This window comes from Mauremys mutica, unplaced genomic scaffold (genome assembly GCF_020497125.1).
Source record: "Mauremys mutica isolate MM-2020 ecotype Southern unplaced genomic scaffold, ASM2049712v1 000524F_np12_subseq_1:157659_obj, whole genome shotgun sequence".
NCBI lineage: Eukaryota > Metazoa > Chordata > Testudines > Geoemydidae > Mauremys > Mauremys mutica.
The window spans coordinates 52,752-78,047 of NW_025422992.1; the positions used below are offsets into that span (position 1 = coordinate 52,752).

Sequence of the window (25,296 nt, forward strand, 5' to 3'; positions counted from 1 at the left end):
AATATTGTTGAACTGCTGGTCCAAATATATTTATTATCCTTACTTTAACATAGACTGAAGCCTGCAGCCCCAGAGTTCTCTGTTCCCGGCCAGGGCTGGGCTGCAGCTTCTCTCCAGCTTTGAAGCCACAGCCCCGTGCCTGCCAAGGACAGAGAACGCCAGCGCCTGCAGCGCCGGAGAAGCTGGAGAAAAGCTGCAGCCCCGTGCCTGCCAAGGACAGAGAACGCCGGCGCCTGCAGCCTCGGAGAAGCTGGAGAGAAGCCGCAGCCCCGCGCCTGCCAGGGACAGAGAGCACCGGTGCCCGCAGCCTGCAGCCCCGGAGAAGCCGGAGAGAAGCTGCAGTCCCGCGCCTGCCAGGGACAGAGAGCACCGGCGCCTGCAGCCTGAGTTCTCTGTCCCCGTCAGGCGCAGGGCCACAGCTTCTCTCCCCTGCTGGGCAGTAGGTGGGTGCAGATAAATGCCCCGGCGTGCCACTATGGCGCTCGCGGGCACCGTGTTGGGAGCCACTGGTCTACAGCCACGTGCAGATCCCTTTCTTTAGTTGTGTAGCTGATATGTTCTGCTGACGCTGCCAGGTGTAATGCTTGTTCAGTAGGGGTTTCTCCCCTACTAATGCTGCAGTGTCCTTCTCCTCTAGGTTAGTATATTAATGATCTCATTTTGGTGTCACGTGTGTCAGTTCGTTGCCATGGCACTCGTGTGCTCAGACATCTGAGGATGCTCTGCAGAAAAGCTCCTTGAGTGGGGTGATCCACAGGGAGTAGCTCAAAACTCCAAAGTGCCTGGCCAGGGCAGGACATTAGCCCAGCAAGGGAGGGGCGTGGCAGTGACATCACAAAGGCCTTTGGCAGGACCTCAGCCTATTGGTCCAAGGCGGTGGGGAGGTGGTGACCTCACAGAGAGATGCTGACATCAGCCAGGCAGGATGGGGCGAGGGGCCAGGGAAACCTCAGAGACCCCTGTGGCTTTGCTGCAGCAAGTCTCCTTCTCTGGGTCTCTCTTTGAGGACTGAGGGAGTATTCGGGTTCACGGACGTGAGCGCCAGCAGGAACCTCTTTCGAGTTTTCTCCTTCCCTTCTAGGGAGCCCTGTGAGGAGCTGATTTAAGGGGCGGGGGGAGCTGGAAGGCTCCCTGGATAAAGGAAGGGGGCGGAAGTGGGGGACGGGCAGGTGACTGGCAACTGAGGGCTGGGGGAAACTGTGTTGGTAGTTTGGCGGCAGTGGTGGGATTGGGAAATGGGGTCTGGACAGTCTCCATGGGGGACACGTGCTCTTCTCATCCCCACCTTGGCAGAGAACGGGCACCTCCTCCCACCCCCACTCCAGGGGCAGCCATGTGCTGGGGAATGACTCAGGGCAACAATTTCCCACCTAAATGAGGACAAATCACTGCAGATAAAAATGGGTGGGAAAAACTGCCCCATTGGAGAGATTTTGAATTGACACTTGAGAAATACAGAGAGACCGGGGGAAAAGGGGAAAAGCTGGAGAGACTTTGTATGTGGGAAGACGGGGCACAAACAAGGCAGGATTCAGTGAACTCCCCTCCCCCCACACGGGAATTTCCTGGCTGCACAAACCAATTCATATTTCCCGCCCCAATGACCTCCCCCCCTGCACCCCCAGCTCAACTCCAGTGCCCCCCCCAGCCCGGATCTTCCCTTTAGCCCCCCCAGCCCCGCCCCCACCTGCCTGACTCCCCCCACCATCAATTCCCCGCTCAGCCCCCGCTCCCTCGCCCCGTCCCAGCCCCGCCCCCAGCGCAACGTTCCGGCTGATACGGGCAGGGGGAAAGGGCAGCGGCTTCAGCTGCTGCTACTGAGCATGCGCAGTGCCCGGGAGTAGCACAGGGCTATGGGGAGCGATTTAATGCACCGCCCCCCCCATCCCAGCGGGGGGCGGATCCTGCTGCGGTTCCGCTGGGGCCGAGGAGGCTCCGAGGCTTCTCCCGGGTTCCCCGGGGCAGAGTCACGTGCCCCCCCCCGGGGGGGTCTCACTCCCCGGGGGCTCCGGGCGGGGCTGGGGCGGGCAGAGCCCGGGGCTGCCCGGGGGGCGGGGCCCAGCGGGTGAACCCCCCCCCCCCCCCGGCCGGACCCCCCCGGCCGGACCCCCCCGGGGAGCAGCAGCGGCTCAGCCCAGGTCCGGCTCTCACAGAGGCGGCAGCAGCAGCTTTGTTCTCCCGCCCACAGCGGGGCTCGCACGGAGCATGCGCAGTAACAGCTGCTGGAACCCTCCTTACCTGGGCTGCGAAGAGGACGGAAGCTGCCCCGGGGCAGGCTGGGAGATGTAGTTCCTGACTCTCCCTGAGCCGGAAGTGACGTTGGGGGGAGAGACTAAGCGGAGCTGTAAATGCGTGCGGGCCGCTGCGGCTCTGCCTGGCTCGCGCGGGGCCGTTGGAGCCTCTCCCGGCCGTTGGAGGGTTGGTGCCGTTGGAGCTCTGGGCATGCGCAGATCGCGGCGGGAGAGCCCTTCATTAACTCCCCCACCCCCGTGCCCGGCCCGGGCCCTGCCCCGCTGGAGCCGCCCTGGGGCCGCCCCGAGCTCCGCCCGCCCCGTTGCGGAGCTGCAGCCTCCAGGCCCCGGAGCGAGCCCCGGGGGCGGGGCCGGGCGGTGACTGCCCCAGTGCCCGGGGGGGACCCGGCATCTCGCAGCGCCGGGATCTGCTCCCTGGGGGGGGGGGCAGCGCCCGTGGGGGGCTCGGAGCTGCTGCCCCCGCAGGAGCCCAGCGCCCCCCGGGCCCGGCCAGGCTCTGCCCTGGGGCCCTGCGGGGGGGTGCCGGGGGGAGGGGCCCGGGCCCACTGGGGTCCCTGCGTGGGGCCGGGCGGAGCTGGGGGGTGAGACCGGGCTGGGGGGAGGGGCGGGCGGGAAATGTCGGTGCAGGCCGGACATGGCCGGGGGGGGGGGCAGGTGCCCCCCGAGGAGCGGGGAGAGAAAGGGGGGGGCTGAGATCCCCTCGGATTTACCGCTGCCCCCTCCCGTGGGGACCCCCCCTCCTCCCCCGTCCTGCCCCCTTTCTCCCCAGAGAGCCAAGAGCAGCGCCCAGGGTGACCCCCCCTCCCCCAACCCCTGAGAAGTTCCCTGTCCCCCCCCCCCCCGATTGTGCCCCATTTTCTCTCCCCTTCGCCAGTGGCCAGTTCAGGTCTCAGGTTTGGGGGTTTCCCCCATTTCCACCTGCAGGGATTTGCCCTTGTGCGGGTGGGAAATGGTTCCCCCGAGTGATTCCTGAGCTGGGCAGAGGGTGAATGGGAAGAGGCTGGGGGGGCCCTGAGACAGAGACACCTCTGGGCTGCGCTGGGGGGGCCACTCTCTGCTGGCAGCGGGGCCTGGGAAGGGCCAGGAAGGGGAGGGAGGATCAAGGGCCCCACCCCGCCCCAGACTGCCTAGCCCCACGTTTCCCAGTCCCAGCTACTCTCCCCCCCCCGCCCGTCACCTGCTAGTCACATTCCCAGACCCCACTGCCAGCCCCTCCCCACTGATAGTGACTTTCTCACTCCAGCCCCCTCCTTTCCCCTGTGAAAAGACATCACCCAGGGCTCCCTGCCGGCCATGTGAGTGTGGGGCAAGAAGAATCCATCCCATTCTGTTGATTCAATATCCTTGTATAATCCCCTCCAATTTCCCATCTTTTCTCTTGAATGGTGACATAAAATCTCCCCACATGATGCTTGTCCCTTATATTGGCAAATATTTAGTTTGTGTCCCATTTTCTCCTCAGTTCTGAAATACTGATATCAAATTCTCAAAAATCTTCCCCCTTTTCTCTCCAGGTGTGTGACTGAGATCAGGGCTCCTATCGTACAGAGTGTGGCCCTGTTCTGCCAGGCGCTGAAGAGACCCCAGGTGAGATCAGACCCCACTGTTGTGCCAGGTAAAACTGAGACCTGGACCGAGATCACGGCCCCCCTTGTGCCAGGCAGCACATGACTGCGGCCCAAACCGCTGCCTCCATTGTGCTGGGCACTTCAGAGATCCTGCTGAGTCTGGCATTGCATTGACCCTAATGAAGATCACACCCCACCACTGTACTGGGCACTGCACAGAACCTGACAGAGATCCTGGCCCCATATTTTGCCAGATACTGCAGGGGCCCTAAACAAAATCAGGGATCCTGTAATGCCGGGAGTTGCAGAGCCCCTGACTGAGCTCAAAAAAAACAGGAGTACTTGTGGCACCTTAAAGACTAACAAATTTATTGTAGCATGAGCTTTCGTGAGCTAAAGCTCACTTCTTCGGATGCATAGAATGGAACACACAGACAGGAGATATTTATACATACAGAGAACATGAAAAGGTGGAAGTATGCATACCAACAGGCAGAGTCTAATCAATTGAGATGAGCTATCGTTAGCAGGAGGAAAAAAAACTTTTTGAAGTGATAATTAAGATGGCCCATAGAAGGTGTGAGGAGAACTTAACATAGGGAAATAGATTCAATTGGTGTAATGACCCTCCCCTGTTGGTCAGGACTCTGCACACTGACCAAGATCAGGGTCCCCATTGTAACAGGTGTTGAACAGACACCAAGGGTATTTATACCCTGCCATTAAAAACCCCCAGCTGGCCCATGCCAGGTGACTCAGGCTCATAGGGCTCAGGCGAAGGGGCTGTTTAATTGCAGTGTAGATGTCTGGGCTCGGGCTGGAGCCAGGCTGTAGGACGTGGGAGGGGGCCAGACCTTGGGCTGCAGCCCCAGCTGGAACATGGACACCACAATTAAACAGCCCCACAGCCTGAGCCGTGTGAGCCCAAGTCAGCGGGGATGGGCCAGCCGCCGGTGTCTAACAAGTTTGCATGGAGAATTTGGGGCAAAACTGGGAACTGAACCCAGATTGTTTGAATTCTTGCCTCTCCCCTTAACCCCAGGCCCAGCGTGTGTGTGTGCAGCATTGTTTTGGTCAGTGTTTGCCTTGCATTGGCTTCCAAGGGAGGCTGTGGAATTTCCTTCACTGGAGGTTTTTAAGACCAGGTTAGAGATGCACCAGTCTGGGAATGTCTAGGGATACTTGGTTCTGCCTCAGCACAGGGGGCTGGAGGAGACGACCTCTCAAGATCCCTTCCAGGCCTACACTGAAATAATTCTCTTTTGTGCTGTGTCCTGTTCTACGCTGAGCTGTTTTGCATGGTGCCATTTGGAACTGTGATCGCACCATGTTGTGGAGCAGTTTTATGGTGAATTGTTTTGCCTCAGCATGTTTGGTGCCTGTGTTGTGCTGGTTTGAGATGAGCTCTTTTTTTTTTTTCCATTGTGTAATATTGTCCTAGGGTGTGTTAGTTTGCATCGTGTTTTCTTTTCCTCTGTATTGTCATTTTATGCTGTGGCTTTTGTTGTTTGTTTTTTCTTTTCTTTTTTTCTGAGTTTCCTGACATTATGTTGTGGTGGGTTTTACTCTGGATGTTGTGTTTTGTACGTATATATCGCATGGCATCCTAGAAATGTAGTGCTGGACAGAACCTCAAGATGTCATCAAGTCCAGCTGTCTCTGCCGAGGCAGGACCAAGTATATGTAGATTGTCTCTGGCAGAGCTTTGTCCTATTTGTTCTTAAAAACTTCCAGGGACAGAGACTCCCCAGCCCCCCTTGTAAGACTATTCCCGAGCTGACCTGCCTTAGCTCTGGGGACACCCACACAGACTGTAGTGGTGAGCAGCTCTGGAGAGAGAGGAGACCCCAGTGAGTGGGCAGCTGGGGAAAGAGACTAAAGTTGGGAGGAGAAACATTGACGTGTCCAAGGTCACCCAGGCTGTCTGTGACCGAGCTAGAAATAGGTTCTAGTGCCACCGTACTGCTGTTTTGGGCACTGAAGGTCTCTGCCACCCTGGTGTTTTAGGCACTGGTGCAAACCCTTAGTGTAGACAGAATTTACACTAGTGCACTCTGATTGGTACTGGTGCACCATGTCCCAGTTTGAAGGTTTGAGGTGGTGGAGGCGGGGGGAAGTGACCTCACAGAGGCCTGGGGCTGGCTGAACAGTGCAGCTGGTAAGGGAGGGGCAGCAGTGAGTGCTGGAGGTATGAGCCAGGAGCGCAGCCCCACAGGGCTGGACACTGGCTGCTCCTGACCCAGGGGACACCCCCCCAGCGAGGTGGTTTGTCCATGGATGCACAGGCTGTCTGGGCAGGGCAGCTCAGCTGCAGTCCCTGCACACCTCTTCCTGCAGCCTAATACAGTGTGCTCGGGGGCCTTTCCAAGCTGCGGGTGACGGGGCTCTGGAGCTAACAGGGTCTGTTCCTGGCTCTGTCACAGACCTGTTCAGTGACCGTGGGGAAGTCACAGCCCCTCTCTCTGTAACGCTGTCCCCAGTGACTCGAGAGCACGAGCACCAGCCTCGGGCAGACTGGTAAGAAGCAGGGAACAAACCCCAAATTGGGTGTGAGGTCTGTATGGAGATTTCACCAACCAAGTATCCAGTGTAAACGCTTCAGGCACTGTACCAGCATTAACATGGAGTCACAGTCCTCTTGGGTGATCCCATATATTTTACCATGCAGGTGAGCTCACCTTTGTGACAGATGGTCCTTTCCACCAGGCGTTCTCAAACCACATACACTAAGGAACTGCCTGACCCCTGGTGTGCTGGCCACCGCTTCCCACAGCTCCCATTGGCCAGGAATGGGGAACCGCGGCCACTGGGAGCTGCAGGTGGCCATGCCTGCGGATGGTCAATGTAAACAAACTGTCTCGTGGCCCGCTAGCGGATTACTCTGACGGGCCGCAAGCCAAAGTTTGCCGACCCCTGCTCTAGCTGATGTTACATTGATGTGTGTGACCAGGACGCAGAGAAGGAGCTTGTTCAGAAAGCCAAAGGGTGATGTTATTCACTGGAATGCCCCCCGCTGCCCCGAGGTAGCGAGATCCCCAGAAAACCCTCACCTGGGACAGATGTTGCTGGAAGATGGAGCTGCTTTCCCCAAAGCAATAAGTGGCCTAAGCTCAAGAGCTTTGCCTGCACTGGCTTGTTTCCCTTAATACCTCCCTTCTTATTTATTCATTCACTGGGATTACGGTAACACCTAAATGCCCAAACCAAGATGGGGGGCCCCATTGTACTGGGCCCTGGACACACCAATAGTGAGAGACCATCTCTGCCCTGGAGAGCTTCGTACAATCTAAACAGACCAGACAGCAGCTCGGGGGTTTTAGCTCAGAGCCGGGGCAGACGAGGACTGTAGGGAAAATCCCTTCCCTTTGGGTGTATGTTAGGCAGCAGTGAGGCCTGTTAGCTCCTCCCTGCAGCTCCATGGCACTGTCACTGCATCACACTCACCCGCCATCTGGTTTGTTATTTCTCCTGTTCCCCAGACCCAGCTATGATGATGGGGAAGGTTCCCTCCTTCTCCCCCGGTTCCACAGTGAGCTCTGCTCTGCCCGGCTACGTCGCTCTCTGCCTCGGTCTACAGGTGCAGAGGCTGGTGTCAGGTAGGAGCTCCGGCCTCCTCGCTGGGTTTGCTGCTGGTCTATTGCTGGTTATTAACATCCATCTCACATCACTGCCTTGTCTTGCAAACCATGTCTGCTCACCCCGCCTGGTGTCTCACACTCTTTACACAAATGGAGACACTGCAGGGCACAGCTGGGTCCCTAATAACCATGGTTGCTACCCAGTGATGAGCTCCCAAAATCCTAAGAACCAGTTCCCTACCGGGTCCTCGGTGGTTTGGCGGCAGAGGGGTCTTCACTCGCTCTGGGTTTTCGGCAGCAGGTCCTTCACCCGCAGCGAGTGAAGGATCCGCCGCCGAAGTGCTGCCGAAGACCTGGTAGGGAACCACGTGGTGAGTACAAGCCCCACGTGCCTGTCTCCCCCCTGCCACCCACCCCTCTGACCCCAACCCACGTCTTGCCCCCGACTGCCCCCCTCAGAACCCGCAACCCATCAACCACTCCTCCTTGTCCCCTGACCACCTCCTCCCGAGACCCCCCCCACCCTAACTGCCCCCCAGGACCCCACCCCCTACCCAACTTGCCCCACTCCCTGTCCCCTGACTGCCTCAACCTCAGCCACCACCGCCCCGACAGATCCACGGGACTCCCACACCTACCCAAGTCCCCTGTTCCACATCCCCTGACACACACCCCCCATAACCTCCATCCTCTCCAACCGCTCCCTACCCCTTATCCAACCCCTCCTCCCAGCCCCGGCCGGCCCTCTTACCATGCTGCTGTGTATGGATGCCGCACAGCCGCTGGAGCTTGCAGCCCCACCCCCTTACCCAGAGGCGAAAGTAAGCCAGTATGCACCAGTACGGCGTACCGGCAAGAGCCGGTGCACCACACCAGGGTGGCTTGGCTTCCCCAGGGGGCAATTTAAAGGGCCTGGGGCTCCCACTACTTCTACCGCCCCGGCCCTTTAAATAGCTGCTGGAGTCCTGCCGCTTCCCCAGGGCTCCCGCAGCTATTTAAAGGGCCGGGGTGGTCGAAGCAGGGGAGCCCTGGGGTAGCAGGGGGCTCCAGGGGTTATTTAAAGGGCCAGGGCTCCAGCTGCCTCTGCCGCCTCGGTCCTTTAAATAGTTGCTGGAGCCCCCCCGCCGCTTCCCTAGGGCTCCTGTGGCTCTGTGCGGGGGAGGGGCCAGGCGAGCCTCAGCCTCCCTAGCTGGGAGCTCAAGCGGCCCAGACAGGCCGGATGTGGCCCGCAGATCAGAGTTTGGCCACCCGCCCGCCCCTTTAAGAACTGGTTCTACGCCGGCTTCTAAATTTAGCAACCGGTTCTTGCGAACCGGCTCCAGCTCACCACTGTTGCTGCCTCTACTCAGTCTTCTCAGGCCTAGATACTCATCCAGCCTATTGCTCTGGCTGGTTTCTGGCAGCTTCGAATACACAGAACACAGGGAGCACCACTACAGGTCGATGTTGAGTCTGTACACAGAGACCCCCCCATTAAAGTGACCACCTGTGTGGTGGTGATGATCTGTTTTCATATCTTTACACTTTGCAAGCGCTTACACTATCTCTACAGCAGCTGGGACGGTTCCTGTGCTGCAGCAGCATGAAAAGGCCTTGGCGTATCAGAGAATCAGGCCCCACATACCATTATCCCCAGGGTGTCCATGAGAAGTGTTGAGCCATAGTCAGAGATCAGACAAGTAATGCATAAAATTCACATGAGCTCTGCCATCGTACACGTGTGTAGGGCACTGCGTGGGTACATGTCATGCATTCTAATACACGATGCTCTCTCTTACTGTGGGTCTTACTGCTGAATTCACACACCACTCAGCTCCTCTTTGATTTAATTGACTTTTTATCCCTGACACATTTCACAGCACAGTTCACAGTGACTGGACCTGATCGTCCAATCACAGCATCTGTCGGTGGGGAGGCCGTCCTGCCCTGCCACCTCTCCCCCAGGATGAGCGCTCACAGCATGGAGGTGAGATGGGTCTGATCCCAGGACTCTGCAGTTGTGCACCTGTACCAAAATGGGCAGGATCAGTATGAAAATCAGATGTTGGACTATCAAGGAAGGACAGAGCTGCTGAAAGATGACATCACCAGTGGAAGTGTTTCCCTGAGAATACGTGATATCCGACCTTCTGACGAAGGTCTGACGCTTGTTTATTTCAATCACTTACCTTTTTTCAAGACGCCTCAGTGCTCCTGCAGGTGGAAGGTTAGTAACTTGTTTCACTGCTGTTTTTACTTCAGAAAGGATAATAAATAGAGAGCTCTTGGGAAACAATGCTTGTGGTTTCTCTGCCGGCCAATTCTTTGAATTCTCTTTTGACTTCCCATAATTTCCCAGTAGAGTCAGTGTCTGCTCTCAGGACACATTGAAGGGCTTGCTGGAATGCTCTGTACGCTGAGGCTGCTTCTAAACTTTGCTTTGCAAGTGAAGGTTATGGAAGAGTTCAGCCTTCATGCATGTCAATTAGGTGGTTCACAACTACTCCACATGATTCCTCTTGTATGCAGCTGCTGCACCAAGCCTGTTTATAGCATTGTTAAAAGGAAAACTGATTCCCTTACCCCTGCTCACACTATCAGCCTCCTGGGTTATGTAGCAGCTTATCCCTGGTCCTTAGAGAAAATGAAGGATCTGCACATATGACAGAACAGCAGTCAATGAGAGGCAGTGGGGCCAAAGGGACTGAATGCCACTTCTGATCAATTCCAACATTTTAGGGAATTTTCTCAGCATCAAAGGCCAGAATCCTGTTGATCTTGGGGACAATCAGAAAACAAAAATGGGGGGAAATGGGGGCCATATGGAGCTGTTATCTGTTGATGGCACCATTAACACCTTGAAGCATAACAGCCCTACTCACTCTGCCAACAGAGTTTATCATGTTGACACCTCCAGTGTTAGAAGAGAAATAATTGTTCTCCCTCCATGGGGTGGATACTCAGCCAGCAGGGACAGCCAGAGGGGGTGGAGAGGTCATTCCTTCCTTCCTCCTTCCCAGTGTCCTGCCTCCTCAATACCTGCTCCAGTCAGGGGAGAGAGGGCACCAGCCATCCACCCTACCCTTCCAATCTATGGGGGAGAAGAGACACCCAGAAACCATGGCATGATGGAAAGGATGGGGACCCCAGTGTGGAGGACATGGAAATAGGACAGTAAACAAAGCCACTGGCATGGGGGAAAGGGACAGCATTGGGGGAAGTGGGAATGGGGGTGTGCACACAGAACCCCTGGTATGGGGGAGATTGGGGGGAGTTGCAGGGAGACCCTGAAGTAGAGGGGGATGGGACAGTGACTTGTGGGGGGTATGGAGGTACGCAAGGAGCCCCTCATGCGTGCGATGCACTCAGCCTACACAAGATATAAAGTGTGTGACACACTAGTTATGCTGGAAGTTTGATCTCTGGACACTTGCAAAGGGGCTTGAAGTTGTGGTTGGGCTAATCAGTTGGCAGAGGCTTAATTTGTCCCCTATTTGGTTTTCCAATTTTCCCCTAAGTCAAGTGCCCAGTGAGACCTAGAACAGTCCCTGCACTTTCGGAATCGACTAGGTACAGCGTTCAAAAGGTGTCACATTACAAACACAGACAGAATAACAGAGAGATGCCACTGAGGGCTTGGCTACACTTGCAAGTTGCAGCGCTGGTAGAGGCTTTCCAGCGCTGCAATTAGTAACCGTCCACACCTGCAAGGCACATCCAGTGCTGCAACTCCCTGGCTGCAGCACTGGCTGTACACCTGGCCAGGTTGGGGTGTAGCGATTGCAGCGCTGGTGATCCAGCGCTGCTCATCAAGTGTGGACACACACCAGCGCTTGTATTGGCCTCCAGGGAATAAGGAGATATCCCAGAAAGCTTTTAACTAAATTACTCTCTTTGTTTTGTTATGCAGCCTCTCTTTGTTTTGTTGTGAACTCCGATCGGAGCTCCGTTGAACTGCTTATCTAAAAAACAAACACTGATCACAGCAAACAGGAGCTATCTGTACCTGGCTGTGAACGATCAAATGAGAGGCAGGGAGTGAATGTTTGCTTGACAGAGAAACAGCGTTGGAGGCAGGCTGTTTGCAATTAAGACTAAGGGTTCGTGAACATTTTGTGATTTTTTCAATCCAGGAAGCTAAAGTGTTGGCTCCAAAAATCCACTCTCTCTCTCTTCCCCGCTCCCTGTCACAGTACACCCCAGGGAGTGAGTGAAACAGCGGGGAGTCCGTGTTGGAGGCAGGCTGTTTGCAATTAAGAGTTAAGACTAAGGGCTCGCGAACATTTTGTGATTTTTCAATCCAGGAAACTAACACACAGTGTTGGCTCCAAAAATCCACTCTCTCTCTCTTCCCCGCTCCCTGTCACAGTACACCACCCTCCACCCCCCTCTTTTGAAAAGCACGTTGTTGCCACTTGAATGCTGGGATAGCTGCCCATAATGCAGCACTCCCAACAGCGCTGCAAATGTTGCAAATGTGGCCACACACCAGCGCTGGTAGCTGTGAGTGTGGCCACACACCAGCGCTGCTCCTACACAGCTGGATGACCAGCGCTGCAAACTACCAGCGCTGCAAACAGTAAGTGTAGCTAAGCCCTGAGTTGAGTGTAAGGCATTGTGGAAGTAGAACAAGAACTGACAGGGATTTGTAGGGGATCTTAATGCATGACAGTCTCTGTTAGCAAGAGTCAGGCTAACTGTGACCCTAATAACGCGAGATTTTTAGAAGCGAGGATTATGTGAGGCGAGTGGGAAGGAACTGTGTGAGAAGTTGTTGTGACCTTGTGTAAATAAGATTAGAGTCAAAATAAGTGAGAAAAATATGTTATCAGGATGACCTATGTATAAACAAAATGCAGCTGGTGCTTCTTATTGTCTGTAACAAAAGGTATAAATGCTGGAACTGTTTACCTGTGGAGAGACCTGCCTAGGAGGGGGAAACCCTGGATCCTAGCGCACTCCCTCCCTCTATGCAATTGCTCGAGAAATAAAGTATCTGACTTTGCTGCACCCAACCAGAGAATGAGAACTGAGTTTTTCTCCAACAGCATTCACAAACTCGGCCCATCAATTTGAATCCACACCTTTGTGATGTCAGTGCGAGTCTACGTGTGTGTCGTTTCAGATTAACAGTGTCCCATTTCACAACTGATTTAAATGAAATAAAAATGAGACACAAAATAAGAGTGTTACACACTGACTTGCACTGAAAGAACCAAAGATGTGAGTTGAAGTTGGTTTCGTTTTGCTGGTGCCAGCCTGTGAGTAGACTCGCCCTGAGACTCAAATACTCTCATTAACACAAGATGGATTGAGAATGCAGAGCATCGATCATATTAAAGCAAAAAGAAATGGTCTCTATAACCAACCTAGTCTGACACTACAGAGCTCTTCCCGGCCTAATCCAAAGCCCAGATTGTTAATGTGAGGCCTTACGCTCTGGATCAGGCCTTGAGAGTGGATAGAACAATACCACACATATGGGGTGCCCAACCTGAGCCTGAGAAGGAGCCAGAGTTTACCAATGTACATTGCCAAAGAATCACAGTAATACGTCAGCAGCCCCCCATCAGCTCCCACCCCCTGCTCCCAGCGCCTCCCACCCATGGGAAGCCACACTAATCAGCACCCCCCCACACACACCTCCCGATCAGCTGTTTCATGGCGTGCAGGAGGTTCTGGGAGGGAGGGGGAGGAGTGAGGGCATGGCAGGCTCAAGGGAGGGGTGGAGTGGAGGCAGGGCCTGTGGCAGAGCCAGGGCTGAGCAGTGAGCACCCCCGGCACATTGGAAAGTTGGCGCCTGGAACTCCAGCCCCGGTGTCGGTGCCTATACAGGGAGCCGCATATTAACTTCTGAAGAGCCACACGGGGCTCTGGAGCCACAGGTTGGCCACCCCTGTCCTACATCATCTCCTCCTTACCTCGGTCAGTGCTGTTCACATCTTCCAGGTGTCCCAGAAATTCCTAGTTTACGAGAATCCATGCCTCCCCCCTTCCCAAAGGGGTGTTCTTGAAGATACTGTCATGAAACATTTGGCTCATAACACAATATTGTAGAATTAACATCAGTTCATTGCATTCCCCTCTAGGCTTGGGCTCTGGCCCTGACATCTCTGTGGAGGGACATCAGGACGGAGGGATCAAGGTGGTGTGTCGTTCATCCAGATGGTACCCACAGCCCGAGGCTCAGTGGAGAGATCTTCAGGGACAGTTCTTACCATCAGCCTCTGAAAACATATCCCAAGCAGCCAGTGGCCTGTTTCAAACAGAGATTGTCATTGTTATAACAGAAGAGTCCAACCAGAAAGTGTCCTGCTGTGTTAGGAACCCGCGTGTCAACCAGGAGAGAGAGTCAGCAATTTACATAGCAGGTCAGTGCCGCACATGTACAGACTGAGACACTGCACTGCAGATGTTAGTGGGGAGCACTTACTAGAGTGTCTCCTAGTAGTGAGGTCTTGAGCATCCTCAACTCTCTTTGGATATACCTGGTGACTCAAAATAGTTCTATGGAACGTTTGTGGGCTATTCAGACTGACATGTAAAATGGCTGCACTATGGATCCCCTACTGCAGTTCAGACCCTGGCAAAACTCCCATTGCCTTAAAGAGTTAGAACTGAGGGTTCAAACTGTAACTTGTATTGAATTGCACAAAAGTCAGGAAATGCAGAACTCCACAGGCAACATAACCTGGACCTCCCCTGTGCACATACGGCTTTTTTTGTTTCATTTTGTGAGCCTGATCCTGCATTCATTGTACAATGAAATTGATAGGGAGATTTGCTAGGCATAAACAATCAAGCCTATAACGTGTAAATACAAAATGTTACCTAAATCCAGCTTAACATTTTAGAAAAACAGTTCAGGCTTTTTGTACTATTTCCTAGCTAATAACAATTATTATAGAACCAATATTTTGTCACTGTAATAATAATTTTGCATTTGTAAAGCACTATTCATCTTCCATCTCAAAGGGCTGTAACATTTCCCTGTGGCATGCCCAGTGCATCAGTTTCACAGAGTCACCTTTGACTCCCTTCCTGGTCTTCCTTGAGGGCATCCAGTTAAGGTTTCCAGCTCCCAGCTGTCATCTCTCGTAGGCAGATACCTGCATCTCTCTCCTTCCAGACTGGGGGCTTAGACGTGCAGTCCCCTCTGCACCTCACTGTGATTCCCCTGCTCAGGCTCCAGCACCAGTGTAAAGAAGGTGCTGTCCATTTGCTCACCCAGGAAGAAAGCCCTGACCCTTGAGTCTGTTTTAACTGCCTTTTATTCCAAAAGTCTCACTTTGTCCCCCCAACTTCCTGGAAACAGGTAAAACCCGTCCCTCCTCCTATACCCCAGAAGGTCAAGCTTCAAGGACTGGGAAATTTGCATAGCCACTGTTGCGGAATATTGTATTAATCACCCCCTAGTGATTCTAGATTCTGTAGGAAACCCCTGCCCCCAGTGAGCAAGGAACACACTGTATGTCTGCACTGCAATGTAAACCCGTCCTCAGACTCAGGTTTTGTTGTTATTAAAATCCCTGTGTGGTTGAGCTTCCCTGAGCACAGGAGAACGTGGAGCATCAGTAACTGGTTACAGCATTCTGATCTCGAGGGCCAGTCTGCACTGGTTGCAGCCCTGACATCTGGTAGAGAAGCCTAGGGGCTGCTCTAAGTTACACCAGTGGCAGATGGGTGTAGTGGAGCTCTGCCATGCCCCGTGCCTACCACTAATATCCCCATTCTTATTAATTACCCATGTTTGGTAACCAGATTAGCACTCGGAATTTCATTGGCTTAATAATAAAACTCAAAGAAGCCACATTTCACGTTGTGTTTCACTGTGAGATTCTTTTAACCAGTCACAGTGTCACCATTTTCTCAATGTCCTGTCTTCATTCTACATGTGTTTGTTCCTAAATCAGTATTTCTCCTGCAGATCTCTTTTTTTCCACGGGTCTCTCCCTGGGTGGTGGCTCTGGTAGTGATCCTGGCTCTTGTCATTGTCCTGGCCATCTGCTGCATCTGGACACAACGCAGAGCAAAAGGTAAAGGAACAAGAAGGGAGACTGCAGTGCGCTTGGGAAAGATTTGCATCAGCCATTCCTGGGCAGTCGTCATCCACAGCCAATTATCTCCAGCTGCGAGGATTGCTGGTGCATGCATCAGTGTCATCCCAAGTGGGATTTCTGAAAATGTGTCTCCAGGACTTCTTTCTGATGACATGGAACCACACACTGGGTCCAATGCAAAATTAGGCAGCGTTCCTGGAACACCTTTGTATGGCCCTAGTGGAAAGGTAAGTACAAGCAGCATGCTGAAGCCACTCTGGTCTGATTCCACATGGCCAAAGTCTCAGCGTGCACATGCATTTAGTTCACGTCATTAGCTCTGTCAGTGGTGTCTGGCCAGAAACAATGGCATGACCATATGGAATCAGACCAGGGGTCTATCCAAGCCAGGGTCCTGTCTCTGACTGTGGCAAGCATCAGCTGCTTCAAAAGGAAGGTGCAAGAACTCCAGAATAACCAGCGAGCAAAGATTCTCTTGTAGGCAATGGCAGTAGGGTAAAGAAAAAGCTGAAGTCTTTCTCCTAGTCCTCCATTGGCTCAGAAGGTCCTTTGGACTTGATAGACATTCAAGGAATCTCCATTGCACCTTGAGGCAGGAAGTCCATCTTCATATGGACTTGGATGACCTACAGGTAACAGCATGGGCATCGGAGGAGAGGTGCACGTCTGCAGGGAGTCGCCAGACAGAACTCAACTAGGGAATTTCACTCACTGATCTCATTGTGTCACATTTCAGAAGTGAGGGGGGAAGAGAATGCTCTCTGCGGCATGTTCTGTCTCTGTGATGTGCCCAGTACCATAGGCGCTGACTTACATGGGGCTCTGGGGCTTTAGCCCCATGAATAAATCCCAAGCAGGGGCTCTGCCCCACCAATGTTCGCCGCCGCCGCCGCCGCCAGGGCTGGAGAGCTTCCCCCCTCCCCTCCCCGCCCCGCCCGGCCCCAGAGAGCTTAACTGCTTGAACGCAGGCAGCTGCGTCTGTGTGTCTCGACTGTACCATCTCCGAGGGAGGGGGAGAGGGAGGGGGGCCCGCCGTGCTGGTGGCAGCCCTCTCCTCTACCCCACCCCGGAGGCTGGAGGCTTAAACGCAGGCATGTCTCTCTCCCTTGCCTTGCCTGTTGCCTCTGCTGCTGCCGGCTGCTGTTGCTTGCTGGAGCACTGGCCGGAGTGGCCGGGGGAGGGGAGGGGGCTGTGCCATGCTTGGCAGCCCTCCCCTCCCCCTACCTGGAGGAGATGCAAAGGGCACTTCCGGCCAGGACTCGGAGACTGACCTCACCCACCTGAGCAGGTCCTGGGCTTCCATGAGTGTTTGACCCTATGATTCCCCCCCCAGCCCCCACTCCTGCCCAATGCTGGGGAAGGGGCAGCCCCATGCCATCCCCTCCCACCGTTCGTCCCCCTCCCCACTGAAGCTACAGTGAGGGGCTGCAGGCTGCAGCAGGGGTCAGGGAGGCAGGAAGCCATATGTGAAGGCAGTGCCCCTCCCCTCCAGCATCCACCCACCACAGGGCAGATGGGGGAGGGGGATTCATAGACCTACCTGAGCAGCTGGGGCTTGGGTGAATTTTATGACACCCTGCTCCCCTGCCCCATAGCCACCACCATGCAGACCCCACTTCTGCCCCATGCTGGGCAAGGGGCAGCCCCATCCACAGTGAAGTTATGGTGAGGGGCAGCAACATGGAAGGCTACCTGTGATGGCAACCCCCACCCCCTAGTACCCATCACAGGGGAGGTGAGTGGGCTTTCTGGACCTGAGGGGCCCTAGGAAGGAACATATGCAGTGACTGTGGTGCAGAGTGAGTGTGCTGTGGGGGGCAGGGGGGAGAGGAGGGGTCCCTCCCCTGGAGCTTGCTGCTGCCAGTGGTGGTGATGGGGAGTCCTCTCTGGCCCTAGCCCTGGGGCAGCCTGTCTGCACCCCAAGTTCCTCATCCTCAGCCCTGCCTCACCCCAAAGCCTGCACCCCCAGCACCGAGCACGCTCCTGCACTGTGAACCCCTCATCCCCAGCCCCACCCCAGAACCCTCACCTGAGGGGAAAAACATGCAACTTAAATTTGGTGGTCAGTTTGGAGTATCATTGTATTTAGCACAATATTTGATTATTTTACACCCTTCAAAGTATGTAACTGGTCGTATACAGGTGTTTTCTCTGAATACTGTCTGTGTGCCTCAGTTTCCCCAATGCATTTCTTAAGGCTCTAGATGGTGGGATAAGGGGGTATGATTGTTGTAAAGCCCTAGAGGGCCAGTGTGATGCTGTCTGCACAGAGAATGGCCAACACCCTGTCTCCAGGCAACTGATGGCCTGGGCCACTCTCCTGCAAGGTGCCAACTGAAGCTGTTTGGAGTATCATTGTATTTAGCACAATATTTGATTATTTTACACCCTTCAAAGTATGTAACTGGTCGTATACAGGTGTTTTCTCTGAATACTGTCTGTGTGCCTCAGTTTCCCCAATGTATTTCTTAAGGCTCTAGATGGTGGGATAACGGGGTGTGATTGTTGTAAAGCCCTAGAGGGCCAGTGTGATGCTGTCTGCACAGAGAATGGCCAACACCCTGTCTCCAGGCAACTGATGGCCTGGGCCACTCTCCTGCAAGGTGCCAACTGAAGCTGTTTGGAGTATCATTGTATTTAGCACAATATTTGATTATTTTACACCCTTCAAAGTATGTAACTGGTCGTATACAGGTGTTTTCTCTGAATACTGTCTGTGTGCCTCAGTTTCCCCAATGTATTTCTTAAGGCTCTAGATGGTGGGATAAAGGGGTGTGATTGTTGTAAAGCCCTAGAGGGCCAGTGTGATGGTGTCTGCACAGAGAAGGGCTGCAACCCTGCCTCCAGGCAACTGATGGCCTGGGCCACTCTCCTGCAAGGTGCCAACTGAAGGTGTTGGAGAACAAAGAGATCAGGTGGCCTCCTAATGCCTGGAAAAAAAGACAAAGGCCAGAGAGGAGGGAGAGTCAGTGCCCTGTGCAGACTTTCGGGAAGCGCATGGTGTAGAAGAGGATGCTGGGATGCTCTAGAACAGGGGTTGGCCGCAAGCTGATTTTTCATGGCATGTGGTGCAGGCTGAGCTGCTCAGCCCAACCTCGTTCTGGGGTTCCCTCTGCTGGCCCTTACTAGCCAGAGTTCCCGCAACCCCACTCACCTTGCTTCCAGTTGGAGTTTCAGCGCAGGCCCCCTGCCCTGCTCAGCCCTACCAGCCACCAACTCCACTCACCGCAGCTGCCAATCTGGGGTTCCAGCCTCTGACCTCCTGCCAGCCAGTTATCAAATTATAACTCAGAAGCCTGTGTGCAACTTAAAGTATCTAAATAGGTGCCACCAGACATTGGAAAACTCAACAAGGAAAAGCAAAGGCAAGGATCACAGTAAACTAATAAGATCTGCATTTTAATTTAATTTTAAATATAGCTTCTGAAACATTTTGAAAGCCTTGTTTACTTTACATACAACAGTAGTTGTTATATATTATAGACTTATAGAGAGACCTTCTAAAAACAGTCAAATGTATTGGGGGGAGGGTTGGGGTCGTAGTTTAGTGGTTTGATCATTAGCCTGCTAAACGGAGGGTTGTGAGTTCAATCCTTGAGGGGGCCATTGGGGGATTGGTCCTGCCATAAGCAGGGGATTGGACTAGATAACCTCCTGAGATCCCTTCGAACCCTAATAATCTATGATTACTGGCACATGAAACCTTAAATTAAAGCGTATGCATGAAAACTCAGCACACCACTGCTGAAAGGTTGGTGACCCCTGCTCTAGAACTACTCCATACAAAGACAGTCAGGACTCTGGGGGAGCCTCCTCTCTCTGAGCATACTGTCTCCAGGGCAAGAAGCTTGCACCTTCCTGGGTCTGACCTCGGAGCATTCAGCATGCGCTGTCCGCACAGGTGGGGCTCCTAGGTAAGCTAGAGGGTCCTGCACCCCAACTCCACAGTCAGACGTGACTCTCAGTCAGTTGGTAATACAGGAGGCTTATTAGATGACAGGAACACAGTCTAAAACAGAGCTTGTAGGTACAGAAAACAGGACCCCTCAGTCAGAACCCAGCCCAAGTTCTGGGTGCCTCTCTCTTTCCCCAGCCAGCTCCAAACTGACAGTCCCTCTAGCCCCTCCTCTGGCCTTTGTGTCTCTTCCAGACCAGGAGGCCACCTGATTTCTTTATCCCAACACCTTCAGTTGGCACCTTGCGGGGGAAACTGAGGCACTCACACAGTATTCAGAGAAAACATTAAGAACATTCCCACTTCATCACAACAGGTACAACAAAGTATAATATATTGAAGCAGGCAAGTGCTGCTTCTGACTTTCCACTTTTAATTGACCCTTGTAATCTTGTGGCACCGACGTGTTGTAGCTTCATTTTATCCCAACAACAAATTCTTGATTTGTAGGACCATTAATGATCAACAATGGATAAATTCTTAATAAAGTTACCCAGAGAAAAAGAAGAAAAGGGTAATTCATCAAGTGATGGCCTGAGTTCAACACCCAGCTTTGAAACTGAAGTTATACAAAAGAAAGAAGTGGCAAATCCACAAGATGATAAGAAAAGGAGTTTTCAGCAATCTTGGCTATCAAGATTTAAGTGGTTGGAGTACAATATCAAATTAAACAGAGCTTTTTGCTCAGTCTGCAAAAACTGTTCTGAAAAGAAGATCTTAATATTTTCTACGAAGGCTGAACCAACATTTATTTCATCTGGATTTCAAAATTGGAAACATGCATTGCGTGGTTTTACATCACACGAAAAATCCTCCTGTCACAAGGAAGCAGTAATGAAATATGCTGCTCTGCAATCACAGGTAAATGTTTCTGCACTAGTGTCAGCCAGTTACAGAAAAGAATCGCAGTCAGCTAGGATTGCACTGCACAACATTTTTACCAGTGTTCAGTACCTAGCTCAACAAGGAATAGCACTACGTGGACATAATGACAGTGATTCAAATTTGATGCAGCTCTTGTTGCTACGCAGTACAGATTCTGAGGAACTGAGACAGTGGCTCAATCGCACAAAATACAAGTGGATATCACATGAGGTTATTAATGAAATAATTGAAATGATGGCAATGATGGCGCTAAGAAAAATTGTGCAAAAGATAAAGGCTTCTAAGTTTTATGCCATTGTAATGGATGAGACTACCGATTTGTCAAGAAAAGAACAAGTAAGTTTTTCTTTAAGGTTCTTTTCTAGTGAAGACTGGGAGATTTATGAGGAGTTTATTGGGTTTTACCAAACTGACACAATGGATGCTGCTTCTCTTTTCAAAATTGTGGAAGATACACTTCTCAGGTGTGATTTGCCCTTTTCTGATTGCCGGGGGCAGTGTTACGACGGAGCCAGTAATGTGTCTGGCAAATTTACTGGGGTCCAAGCCAGAGTGAAGGAACGAGAGCCGAGAGCAGAATTTGTGCATTGTGCTGCACATTCTCTTAACCTTGCCACGCAGGATGCCCTGCATAATATTCAAGAGTGTCGTTATATGTTTTTTATGGTGAAAGATCTCATCAATGCCTTCAGGGAGTCACCAAAACGTATGGCAGCATTCAGAGAGTTTCAGAGTGAAGGAGAACCTTCTTTATTGTGCCCAACAAGATGGACACTAAGGATTAGTAGCATTAAATCACTGCTCCAAAACTACAAGGCCATGATGAACTGCCTAGATGAACTTAGTTACTCTTCTGATGAATTTGGCTTAAAATGTAGTGGATTCTCAAAGCAACTTCAATCTTTTTCAACATACTTTATACTAACAGTTCTTGTGAAAGCCATGGGTCCGGTAGAAGAAGCTAATGCACAAATTCAAAGCCCAAATGTGTCATTGACAAGCGTTATGAAGAAAGTTGGCCTATTGCAAGAGGTGTTGAGTGGGATGCGTACTGACTCATCATACAATCGCTTTTGGGAAACAACGGTAGAGAAGGCAAGAAATCTTTATTTAGATGAGCCTACACTCCCAAGAAAACGCAAACCTCCAAGATGGCTCGACCATGGAAGCCTTCCTCACACCTTCAGTGACCCTAAAGATTATTTTCATAAAAAATATGTTGAGATCATTGATGCTTGCAAAGTTGCAATTGAACAGAGGTTTTCAACAGAAAGCTTTACATTCGCAGTAAAATTGGAGAAGCTTATAACTGAGGCAGCAAATGGCTCAAAACAGGACATTGTCCAAATAAGTGAAGCATTCCATGGTGACATCAACATGGAGAAACTATTTCTTCATTTAGAAATGTTGAGTGATATTTGCAGATTGAGAAATTGCCAGCTCACTTCAGTGAGTGAAGTGAAGCAATTTCTAAAACAAAATGAAGGCTTAAGTGACCTGTTGTCAGAAGTTACAATTCTCCTGAAATTATTCTACACAATTCCGACTACAACCTGCACCGCTGAGCGATCATTCAGTTGCTTGCGCCGACTGAAAAATTATTTGCGAACAACAATGAGCCAAGAACGTCTAAATCACTTGACATTTCTGCACGTTCATAAAAACTTTACCTCTGAATTGGACATTGCAAGTCTCCTGGATGACTTCATTTCAAGAACCAAACAACGACAAAAAGTGTTTGCTGCCTCCTAAAGCACATCACAAAAGAAGGGGCTATATTTGTTGCAATTTTAGAAAGTATTTGTTTTGAGGATTATTGAATAAACAGTGTATGGTCGTTTCCATATTCAAAAGAGTATTAATTACTGATATTCTTAGTTAAATAATTTTTTATTATAGTGATATTATGCAATAAAAAGAAACTTAAACGCTTATGGCTTCCAATCCATTTTTACACTATTTAATAAAATATATATATCATCTTACAGGGCGGGGGGGGGGGGGAGAGGGAGATTACACCCATTCTGGGCCCCACCAAAAATTATACAAACCTGCCGCCTATGCCCAGTACAATGGGGGCCTCATCTCGGGATGCTGCCACATTACAAATACGAAAGACCACAATGTTCTAGTAATCTCAGCTACACTAGTGTTCTTCCAGGGTGATTATAGGGGTCCTAGCACCACAGAAAAGTGGGTAACAGCCTCATTGGGGGATGTGTAGGCAGACATATTGGACTCCCCAGCTGAGTATCATCAGGTGTTAAGATTCCTCATACTGGCCAGATGAGACAAGCCTGGGGCTAGCTTTTCTAGCTGCCATTACCTCAGACAGGCAGCTTTTGTAGTTAGTGCCTCCAGCCGTACAAGAGCCACACTCCTGTTTTCGTGACGAAAACTTTCTGCCCAGGCGAAGTTTTTCTCCCATTGTTCCTTGGAAACAGTTTCCCCATCACTTCATTTTAGCCATTAGTCATAGTTCATTGCATGCCATCCAAAATCCCAGGACCTTGCAGCCTCAAAGTTCCTGCAGCAAGATGTTTAAAAGTTTGCACCTTTTGGCATCTGGGAACCCATTCGCAGAAGGAATCAAAGCTCCCTCTACAAGGTCTCTAGAGGTATTACAAGAAGCGACTGAGCATCATCTGAGGAAGATTTGCAAAGCAGGTTTCTGTTCTTCTGCAGAAGCATCCTTTGATCAGGGGCGGCTCTAGCAATTTCGCTGCCCCAAGCACGGCGGCACGCTGTGGGGGGTACTCTGCCGGTCGCCGGTCCCGCGGCTCCAGTGGACCTCTGCAGATGTGCCTGCGGAGGGTCCGCTGGTCCCGTGGCTCCGGTGGACCTCCCGCAGGCATGCCTGCGGATGCTCCACCGAAGCCGCGGGACCAGCAGACCCTCCACAGGGATGCCTGCGGGAGGTCCACCGGAGCCGCCTGCCGCCCTCCCGGCGACCGGCAGAGCGCCCCCCGCGGCGTGCCGCCCCGAGCACGCGCTAGGCATGCTGGGGCCTGGAGCCGCCCCTGCCTTTGATAGGAAGGTGTTACTGTATTGGTTCCCACATAATTCCTTAAATGAAACAGCCTTTGCTGGGGGGTGGGGGGAGATTCCATTTCTGCCAATTATTCTACTGCAATAATATTACATTTGTGTTTTATACTCCCTCAGCCCCACCTCCTGTGATTGCGTACTTCCCATTAGTGATGAATGGGGAGAGAAGCTGTGCAGCAGAATGAGAAATTTCGTACCTGGTCATTTTTTTTTTCTGTTCTCAGCATCTCTTCATTCATCCCACCCTGCTAGTCTGGTAAATGACTGGAACACAGCGTGGAACAAGCTGATTTTTTTCTCTCCAGGGAGCCGTAGACATATAATTGCCTTAGGGTTAGAGAACAGAATTCCAGGCTGTCTCTCTAGTTCCTGGAGTGTTTCTGCAGCTTTGCAAGAATTCTTGTGGTGGACTGAGCTGAAGGGTGGGGCTTAGTCGAGGAGCCTCCAGTAACAACACTGGTCCCCTCTGAATGCCTCACACAATAGAGATGGAGGAGGGGGGAAGCTGCTAACAGAGAAGTGTCTCACCTCACACGGTTCTCTCATTTCCAGCTGTGTTTGGATCCTGGGGCTGACAGTCCAAATGGGTGAACTTCGAGTGGGAAAGAGCTGATCTTAGGGGCTGATGCTCATTTGCATGTAACTTATTGGCTCAGCTAGACAAAGGCACCTCCACCCCTTTCTGAGCTAGGCACCCACCATCTGCCCCAGCCCTACGGGGAGCTGTTTCCCAGGTATCACTAGGACCAGGGGGCAGGCGCCAGCCACAAGGCCAGGAGCTGGGCTTGGATGGAGCCAACCAGATCCCATCCCTTATCTAGCCCAGGTCAATGCCCCATTACCTTTGCTCACTTCCTGACCCGGCCCCACAGTCAGGAGGTGGGGGGAGCTGTGGCCGTTCAGGGGATGGGCACAGAGGGGACAGAGACCTTCTCTACCCCACTCCCACAGCAGCCAGATCTGATAGGAGTGTGACGGGGTCTGGGCAGTGAGGATGGCCCCTCGGGGAGACACGCAGAGCAATCCCTAGAAATGCTAGTCAGCGGGGCCCGGGCAGTAGGGATGCTGAGTGAAGGAACATCAAGACAGATCTGTCTGTGGGTCCTGTTTGACTGCCTGCCTCTCTTGCATAAAATTACATGAATAGCAGGAACTGCACCATAAACACATCAAGGTGAAATCTCACCTCTTTTTTTTCCCCCTCCCCCTAGAGACCCTGCAAACTCATATGAAGAATCAGAAGGGTAAGTGTCTGGACCCACTACATTACCTGAGAGTAGGGTCATCTCAGACAGAGCAGGGCGAAATCTCACCTGTATTAACTGAGGCCTGGTCTACTCTACGGGGGGCGGGGGTCGAACTAAGGTACGCGACTTCAGCTACGCGAATAGCATAGCTGAAGTCGAAGTACCTTAGTTCGGGCTACTCACCCGTCCAGACGCCGCGGGACCGAACTCCGCGGCTCCCAGGTCGACTCCGCCACCGCCGTTTGCAGTGGTGGAGTTCCGGAGTCGACCGCAGCGCTTCCGGAGTTCGAACTATCGCGTCTAGATCAGACGCGATAGTTCGAACTCCGAGAAGTCGAACTCTCCGCGTCGACCCGCGCGGTGAGTATAGACCTGCCCTAAGTATTGGAATGATTTACCAAGGGTTGTTTGGGGTGGATTTTCCATAATTGGTAGTTTATAAATCAAGACTGGATGTTTTTTCTGTAAGAGCGGCCGTCAGAATTATTTTGGGGACGTTCTCTGGCCTGTGTTATGCAGGAGGTCAGAGCAGATGATCACAATGGTCCCTTCTGGCCGTAGAACTTAAATATCACCTCTGCCCTTTTATCCCTCTAGGGATTCTGCTAACTGAAATGGAGCGTGAGAATGGTGAGTGTCTGGGCCAGTTACATTAGCTGGGGCGAGGGGGGGGAGTGTCACCATCATAAATACGGCAGGGTGAAATCTCACATATCCCCCTTTC

The 25,296-nt window shown here is 52.3% G+C and overlaps 1 long non-coding RNA gene across 2 annotated transcripts; it reads left to right on the forward strand.

Moving 5' to 3' along the window:
- The first annotated feature begins 9,578 nt into the window (after nt 1–9,578).
- On the forward strand, nt 9,579–25,202 carry LOC123357344. 2 transcript variants are annotated; one of them, XR_006575541.1, is made up of 5 exons: nt 9,579–9,604; nt 13,467–13,748; nt 15,305–15,413; nt 24,537–24,569; nt 25,170–25,202. It is a non-coding gene; the product is annotated as an uncharacterized LOC123357344 (long non-coding RNA). The 2 variants fall into 2 exon arrangements; XR_006575540.1 differs by lacking the exon at nt 9,579–9,604 and having other exon boundaries at nt 13,109–13,748.
- Nucleotides 25,203–25,296: the final 94 nt, after the last annotated feature.